An 8,682-nucleotide genomic window follows, 5' to 3' on the forward strand; every position below is an offset into this window, starting at 1 on the left:
GGGCAGCTTTGGGGCTCTCTGATCACTGTTTGGTTCATCTTATACCGACCTACAGGCAGAAACTGAAATCAGCTAAACCTGTATTAAGGACTGTAAAAAGATGGACTAATGAATCAGAGCAGGATTTACAAGCTTGTTTTGACCTCACTGATTGGAGTGTCTTTGAAGCCGCTGCCACCAATCTGGACGAGCTCACAGAGACTGTAACTTCTTATATCAGGTTCTGTGAAGACATGTTCGTTCCAACCAGTACTCATTTAACCTTCAACAATGACAAACCATGGTTCACTGCAAAACTCAGACAGATCCATCAGGCTAAAGAAGATGCTCGCAGGAATGTGGAAATGAGGAAAATGGTAGATGGAGAGGAGGTGGTAGAGGGAGGCGGGGCGGGAATTCAGGACAGGCTGAGCATTCATGGATGACCTCCTTAGGTGTTTTCTCGGTAGACAGGAAGTCCTTGGGTGGAGGTTGCAGTCTCCGGAGGAATGTGGACAGATTCTTGTATAAACAGGCCAAATACACACTAGAAAAGGAGATCAGAGTGGCAAAGAGGAATTATTCTGGAAAGCTAAGAAATCAATTATCTTCCAGTGACCCTGCTTTTGAAAGATTGGTTTTGGCTTATCTGAAGGACATCACTTTTCCCTTACTGGACCCCCTGCAGTTTGCCTACAGAGCAAACAGGTCTGTGGATGATACAGTCAACATGGGACTGCATTACAACATTTATTTATTTATTTAACACACATACTTTTTTACATTTCAAATTTGCACATATCATACCTGTACATACATAATTGTCTATATTATATATTGTGTTTTTGCTATTTTGTACATTGTCTATTTTGTATATTTGTATATTATTCTTTTTATTATCTATGTCCTGTCTTGTCACTGTCATTCTGTTGCACTGTGGAGCTTCTGTCACTAAAACAAATTCCTTGTATGTGTAAACATACCTGGCAATAAAGCTCATTCTGATTCTTCTTCTTTTATTGTTATTGTTTTAAAGAAAAATGTAAGAAAAAAAGTTCAGGGTGGTACAACTAGCTGGATATCATTATGAAGTAAAAACATTAATTAAATTATAAATACAGTATATTTGGCATAGTAAAGAAAATGTTTAAAAAAAAAAAAAAAGCCAAACCACAGCCATGCGGCCCAACCAACAAAGTCATGTGGTGCTACCAACATGCAAAAAAACATATGAGGGGGAAAAAACTTATTTGTTAAAGTCATATTTGTAAAATAATTCTTTTTATCTTAAAAAAAGTACTTAAAACATGACATTTTAGAGTCCCTTAATTTAACCTTTTCTTGAGAATAATACAAATGTTATAAACTCGGCACATGTGTTTTAAACTGGATTTAAAAATCCATGATTTGAGAACCATGGATTAGTGTACTGCTGTGATATTCTAGAAAAAAGAAAAAAAAACGTAAGGTTGTGAAAAATGAGTGACCAAGATAAACAACTCTCTCATCGCTCCAGTGTTTACACCGCTGTGTTAAGAAGCATGAAGAAAATTTCCAATTAGATTTGCCAGACCTGACAGTGTCTAAATAGTGAAGTTGTGCTAATTCTGTCAGTAGTAGACCCATTTGTGCAACCTCCAAAACTCATTGTGCCACTGTGGCAACCAAACATAGCAGATGGCCGAATTAATTTTATCAGTGCCTGAGTTTCCTCCAAGCCCTGATGTTCTCAAGTCTTCTCTTTGTATAGTATATCCTTTTCAATCAATAAAATGTCTCCACCATCGAACTAGAGGTGGCAGTTGGAATTCAAGGCATGGAGACTTCTTTTTTTTTTTTCTTGAAATGTGGAGAAATAGCTTTCCTCTGACACCTTTCTAAGACAACCATTGATTTCCCATTGATGTGCTGGAGGGGAGAAAGGAGAGGGTGGATCAAACTTGGAAGCCATGAATGGAGCCGTTCCTGTACCACGTCTCAGGACTCATTAGAATCTCTGTTTTTTTATTTTACAATTTTGTCCTCATCTTCCTTTAATGCAGAGCTATTATATTACTGCAAACACAATCATAACTGACCACCTCTTTCTTATTGCAGAGCTGGTCTCCTGAATTGAGGCTCTCTAATTCACTAACAAGTGAATTCATAGAAAGAAGCTTTTTGCAGGTGAAATCTACTCATTTCAATAGGAATCCATGCAATCAAGGAATTTAGTGAAAGATTTCCCCACACAGATTTCACAATGGGTTCGAGCTGATCATGTGAATTGGCAAGATTGACCAACAGAAGACTGTTTGGTTTGAATTCATACTAAAGTATGTCCCCAGAGTTTGATCTATCTTGTATGCATCTGCAGTCCCTTTTGTGCACCTTTGGCACATGCTAGTCGCACATAAGCTGCCATAGTAGCAAACCATATAGGTGTCTCAAATTTGAATAGTGAAAATGCATTAAATACAGAAATTACCTTGCTACTTGCTAAGTAGATACAGTAGCTACCCTACAAACTAAATTGCAAAATCCACATTAGGAGACCATGTAACTTCAGTATGTTTGGCTATAAAGCAGTGTGAAAAAAATAGCATTAGCATGTAGCATTTTGTTGTGCTATATTGCCCCTTGTTATAAAAACAGAAAAGCCAGTTTATTTGTTTTTTGAAAACAGCTTAAAGGGGTCATATGATGCAATTTAAAATTTTCCTTTCTCTTTGGAGTGTTACAAGCTCTTGGTGATCATATGATCCCTTTAAACACTGAAAAATGAAGTCAGGCTATTAGCATTGCTACATTTAGTTGTTTAACTAAACCTTGTGATTTATTCGAATTTGTGTTGAGGAAAAATTGTCGCCATAACAGTGGCTAATTGAATATCAACATTCAAAAAACGTCAGTTGTTCAGCTACTACTCAGAAGCCCGGAAGGTATCTGTGATGATTTTTAATATTTGAATGCTGTAGCCCTGAGCATTACCGTTTCTTTGCTCACAGTGCTGCTAAATTTGCAAAGCTTTATTCAACGGTATGAGCATGTCATGATGTTTAATGAAGGGATTTGGAGACTAGCTCCAGAGAGAACTAATTTCTCCACATGGCTCGGTTGCTTATTTATACACATTGCTCTTTGATTCTGCAAGATTGGGTGCATCCGAATTCATTTATTTTTCATTCAGTTGTCCTTTGAGTGCAACCGCAGTCAATATCTCATTTTTTCCGTGCTTCTCTTGTAATATGCTGCAAATTAGTCTAGCCAGCTGTTCGCTGGAAACCAGACTCTAAACGATGTCTCATCCTCTTACCAACTGTGAAGTTGCGACGGAGTAACCCAGCAAGGCATCATTAGCATTAGAGTGTCGTCTCCTGCCTCCTCATTCCCCTCTCCACCCTGATTATGACCTGTATCAATCATTAGCCCGCCGTTCTCCTCCCTATGCCTCCTACCTTCGTTGCTTCCCCCTTTAGTGTGCCTCTGGCACTCGCTAGCAGCAGGGGAACTGCCATGCTAGCGACCCATAGCGCTGTTAGTCTCAATGCCCTCTGCCAGTGTGCCAGCCAGGGGGCTTAATTACACTTGATTACCTGCTGGAGTGTCTGCGGACCACCGGTCGGCCGAGGTAGGCAGCGGGGAACTGTTTGATAGGACAATTAGTTGCACTAGGAAAAGCCTCAAGGACTTTATGATGTTGCACATCCATTGCACCAGCCTACAGGCAGTACACGCGTCCTTCATTGTTGATTTTTTCAGAATTTCCTTTGAATTGATGGCTGCTGGTTGATGATAAAGATTTTGAACTGATGTCGTTATTAGTCTAGTTTGGGATTTGGGGGTTGATGTTAAAAGTCGAACAACCCTTTGCTTTCAAATCTCTCACAGAAGGAACAGTTCGGAACACAAGCCCTAGTTAGAGGAAAATCAAAACTAAAAGGTTAGACTGATCTGCATAGTCTAGCCATAGCAATTTTTGCAATTAAAATCAACATGAAACGGGGTTTGCAATCCCAGTCTGCTTTTTTTGATGGAAGACGCTTTGATGCGTCACTGGTTTCATTAATTAGCAATTGATTAGAAAATGAAAAAATAGGCTGTACATATCAAAATGAAGCCAGGTGGTTAAAGCAGAGGGGCAGAAAAGTGGGCTTGGTGATGTAATTGGAAATAGAGAGTTGTTTTAGAGGTGTAACAAGTAAATTAATTTTGTTTAAAGAATACGTTGGTGACTTCTTTAATTGGGAATTGATTGGATCATGAAAAAAAAAAATCAGAATGAAGCCAGGAGGTTAAAGGGGAGGGGCTGAATAGTACGGACTTGGTGATGTCATCAAAAACGGCAAGTTGTTTTAGAGGCGGAGCAAGTTATTCCAGGTTAATACCATTTTTTGTTGGTGATTTCTTTGATTGGGAATTTATTGGATCATGACAAAAGTAGGCTGTCCTTATCAGAATGAAGCCAGGTGGTTGAAGGGGAGGGGCTAAAATGTATGGGCTTGGTGATGTCATCAAAAACAAAATGGTATTTTAGAGGTGGAGCGAGTTATTTAATTTTGCTCAAAGATTACCTTGCTGATTTCATTAATTGGGAATTTAAAGAAAGTTGTTCTACAGGTTTTTTACAAGAAAGTTGTTTTACAGGTGCAGCGAGTTTTTACACTTTGATAAAAGATTACTATGCCAAGCTTTATTTTATTTTTTTTTTTTTGAATGCTGCACAAGAGAAACAGAAAATTGCTTGAAGAAAGCAAAAAATGTCAATGACGATTTCACTTTAACATGCTAAAATATATATATGTAAAAAAAAAAGAAAAAAAAGAAAAAAGCAAAAGAGTGACTCATTATTACTAGCTCTGCCTTTGGATACTGGCTTGAGTCCCATCCGATTAGAGAATGAAATCTCCCACTTTGACGAAGGCACTGAGCCCGATGTGCTGAACTTCATTAGCATACTGAAAGATACACATGGCATTTTGGGTAAGCACCGCCCTGTCCTACTGCCTGCCTCAGTACTAATTAGTTTTGATCAGTGAAATTGACTTTGCTGATAAGAGAGTTGTTTGATGTGCCGCCAGCCCTGACTTTGTTTTCATTCGATTTATTATTTCATCTGTGTATTGTGGCTGCTCTCTCTGCATGTTTTTTCATGTGCCCCATGCGGCAGTTAATTGCAACCCTATTTTCTGCCTTGTTAATGGCTTTGATGTGTGTTTCAAATTCTCTGAGTTTTCCAGATATCAGAATTGACGAGTTTTCAGAGCTGTGCTTTTTGATCTAGCCTAACCCCGTGTCAAGTCTGATTCAGTGCAGTTGGATGTTTTTTGAAAGCTGAGGTTGAGTATTTTTCACCTGTTTGTTCATTGAGTATGTGCCCAAAAAAGAGTGAAATCAAGTTTGTGTGCGTACTGTAATTTTTTTTTTTTTTTAAGTAAATTCATTTTTATGTCTTAAGTGCACAATATCTTGTTCCTTATTGGGATCAAATCAGCAACCTTCAGGCCTGAACGTTAAGCACTACAACAAACCGGTTCAGTAAAACAAACTATTACAAATGGTCTTCATTAATTGGAATGAAGCTATATTGAACTAAAATATTACATGCTTAAAAACGCATACAAATTGTAAATGCTGTGTGAATATATAAAAAAGTGAATATATAGAAGTAAATCAGAATGTATATTTATATATCAGAATTTAAAGATACAAATCTTTATATATAAATGTATATCATGAATTATATAGAAGTAAATCTGAATATGCAGTTATAAGTCTGAATATATAATGTAATTTGTGAATATATATAAATGTAAATCAGATTCTGAATATATAAATGTGAATTGCAATATATAAGTCTGAATGTATAAATGTAAATTGTTAATATATATATATATATATATATATATCATAAATATGTAGTTATAATTCTGAAAATATAACTGTAAATCGAAATATACATTTAGAAATCCTGAATCAATCAATCAATCAATATTCTTAAAAACTTTGAGTTTTCTTTAAGGGGTATTGTTAGTATTAAAGTATAGAAATAATTAGTTTGAATTAAAATCAATATTTAATGGCTCTTTTAACCCTTTTTACTTCCATAACAAGACGTATTTCATAGAGAAACATGATATTCATGAGGGAAACAAACAAACTACTGATTCGATTGTGAAAAGTGTCTCCAGTTGGATGGAAGAGGTTGACATAAAAAAAAATAAAAAAAATAAAATTCATAAAAATAAAAAAAAAGTCATTTTAGAGGTGGAGCAAGGAATTGCATTTTGCTACAAAATATAACAATTTGACTAAATGAAATATTTAATTACATACAAAAATACAAATATTACATTACCTCCCTCTGTAAAAATGTAACATTACTTATGTTTTGGATATAAAAAATGAATTTTGATGAATGAATTTTCTCTGAATTTTTGGGGATATAAGTCACCATTTATATGTGTTCAGCAGACCTCACAGGTATACACTGATTCGATTGTGAAAAGTGTCTCCAGTTGGATGGAAGAGGTTGACATAAAAAAAAATAAAAAAAATAAAATTCATAAAAATAAAAAAAAAGTCATTTTAGAGGTGGAGCAAGGTATTGCATTTTGCTACAAAATATAACAATTTGACTAAATGAAATATTTAATTACATACAAAAATACAAATATTACATTACCTGCCTCTGTAAAAATTTAACATTACTTATGTTTGGGATATAAAAAATGAATTTTGATGAATGAATTTTCTCTGAATTTTTGGGGATATAAGTCACCATTTATATGTGTTCAGCAGACCTCACAGGTATACATGTCCATGTTTATTTGTGTTTCACAGACGTGTGTGTGTCACCAACCTGCTTTGATCGTGTGTTTTAGGCAGTGGTGGAAAGAGTACTGAAAAAAATATACTCAAGTAAAAGTACCATTACCTTCCAAAAAATGTAGTGTGAGTAGATTAAAAAAAAATCAAGTTTAAAATGTGTGTACCAGGTGTTTAGAAATGTAATCATTTAGAAATGTATTCAGGTGGGTTTCATTCTTCAATGACTTTAAAAATGTCAAGTGGTTTAACCATCAAGTAAATAAGTATGTTTTCAAAGCAGATAAGTAGAAGATGATTCATTTTGATAAGCTGAAGATTTGAGTTACTTTGTTCTCATTGGATTGAGCTGGTTGATTTTTGAGTGAATCTGTGTCTGTGCTGCTGTTGGTCAAGCTGTGATGTTTGTGTGTGTGTGTGTTTTGCTGGCAGGTGGTCACATTCATGCACTCACACATGCTGTGACACTCAGATCGCCCAGATCATGAATTCACTTTCATGCGGATGTGGCTTTTCCCTCCTCTCTGTTGAAAGACTTCATGGTGAATGTTTAGCTGCATCTCTGTTTAACTGACAAGCACAGTTGGCAGTAACAGTGTCAGTAAACTTTATAAAGCAGCATCTATAAACCTTTCATGTCAAACCCATCTGTGCTTCAAGAAAATCCACAAACAGCAGGACAAAGACATCTAGACAAAATCACTGCTGCTTTCTGCTTTTACTGTAGATTGAACATGTTGGACGTATGCTTTTCTATATTAGAAATGGAATTCATAAATGACTAAAAATATCATTTTATTTATCATTCAGGTTTGTGAAAGTGTTCGATCATACCTTTACAGATAAATATTAAATTATATTATGTGTGTGTCCCTGCGCATGTAAATAAATATTAAAAATGACTTGAGCTTTTATCAACTCCTTAGGCTCCTGACACTTATTGCATGCATAATGACTTTCCCCTCCACAAGATTTTCCTGTTATCTCTGTCCTCTGATGCTCCTTATTAAAACCCACTTAAATCAAACGAGATTGTACCTTTAGAGTCACTGGCACAGGAAGCAGTTTGTATCCTTTTTAATTTAATCCAAACAATTTCATTGCCTTTAATTTGCTGCACTACGACTATCACGATTTCTCCAGTGGCAGCTATGTACGGCCACATTAAACAGACCTCGTCATAGCAGTCCTGCAGAAAATTCCCGGTTTATTTGTTGCGGGAATAACAGCAGATCCGGATGCAATTTTTCCGGCCCTTATTAGATACACAATATACGTCGTCTTTGAGTTTGCTGGAACAGAAAAAGTCATTACTGGCTAAACAGAAGGAAACGAAATGCGCTCACTGTACATTCAGGGCCTTAATATGTAAGCTGTGGTCACGCATAATGTTACTTTCAACAAATTCCCCTCTTCACAGTCCGTCTGAGATGTAAATTGGGTGGGCTGAGACTGTTTCTGCTCCGTTGCGCTAACAGGAAATTGGTATTAATTGTAGGCAAGAGTTCCACATCTCCCACTTTTAAAGGAAGAAGATCAAAGATATCACTGGTGTTTTTGACGATGAATTCTTAAAGGGGTCATAGGATGCCCATTTTCCACAAGTTGATATGATTCTTTAGGGTCTTAGAGACTGTTTACTTTAGCCGCATTCATCGTGAAACTTGCTAATTAGCACATTATTAGGAAAGGCTTTATTAGGCAAAGATTTATTACAAAACATTATACTCACTTCTTCTGTAGGTGACGCTGGCTCACGAATGATTCATGCGAACATAGACACGTTTATGTAGATCGGGGGAGCATTCCCTTCAGAAACAATGTAATCCTCTGCGTCTTCAGCGGCTCAGATGTCGGGAGTAAATGACGACTGCTGTTCATTATTACATCCAACAA

The sequence above is a fragment of the Sinocyclocheilus anshuiensis genome, unplaced genomic scaffold (genome assembly GCF_001515605.1).
Source record: "Sinocyclocheilus anshuiensis isolate Anshui unplaced genomic scaffold, SAMN03320099.WGS_v1.1 scaffold584, whole genome shotgun sequence".
Classification (NCBI taxonomy): Eukaryota; Metazoa; Chordata; class Actinopteri; order Cypriniformes; family Cyprinidae; genus Sinocyclocheilus; species Sinocyclocheilus anshuiensis.